Below are 841 nucleotides of genomic sequence, written 5' to 3'. Positions count from 1 at the left end.
TTTTGATGAAGATTATGAACCTAATTTTTCAATTGTTCATTAGGTTCACACACATGTTTCAATCTTATCTGGATGTCGTTGCCTGGTAATCCTTCCAAATCCTCCATTGTTTTGATGAAGATTATGAACTTAATTTTTAGCTACTGATTTAAGATATTGATCGATGATATTGACAGTTTCTTTATTGATTGGAAGTTACAGAATAGACTGACAAAATAGGATACGTTAAGATCATTCACTTTTTTCAATTCTACCCTCTGAACCATTGTAAACCTAATTTTTTATTAATATGGTAATTAAATAATTAAATTTTTAGTCTCAATAAATGACAACCGTTGGATATTCAAATCAACGACCAAGATCGGTTAATAAAGTTAACACGATAATCTTGGTTTAGTATTTGAACCAGCCCATATATATATAGGGGCTGGTTCAAATAGAAACCAACCATATGGTACAAACTATGTGAACCGATCTTGATCGTTCATTTTATCATCAAACGGTTATTATTAAATGAGATTAAATAAACAATAATTTAATTAATGTATTAATTGATATGTGTGTGAACAATTGTTCAAAGGGTAAATTGGTCAAACGGTCATTATTAAATGAGTATTAAAAAATAATCAATTAATCATTAAATTAAWTGGGCTGCTTATGAACAATTGTTCATAGGGTATTTTGGTAATAAATCCTCACGCATCGTGAACCCGATATTCTCCAGCCGATTTGTAACCTACGATCGATTATGAACATATTCACAACTCATGTTCACATGTTGGCCCTATGCTCGTGTGAACATCATATGTGTCTTGCAATGTAAACACTATGTTCATATGTT

Source organism: Cynara cardunculus (assembly GCF_001531365.2).
Source record: "Cynara cardunculus var. scolymus isolate 2C chromosome LG 16, CcrdV1, whole genome shotgun sequence".
Taxonomy (NCBI): Eukaryota; Viridiplantae; Streptophyta; class Magnoliopsida; order Asterales; family Asteraceae; genus Cynara; species Cynara cardunculus.
This window is presented reverse-complemented; position numbering follows the sequence as displayed.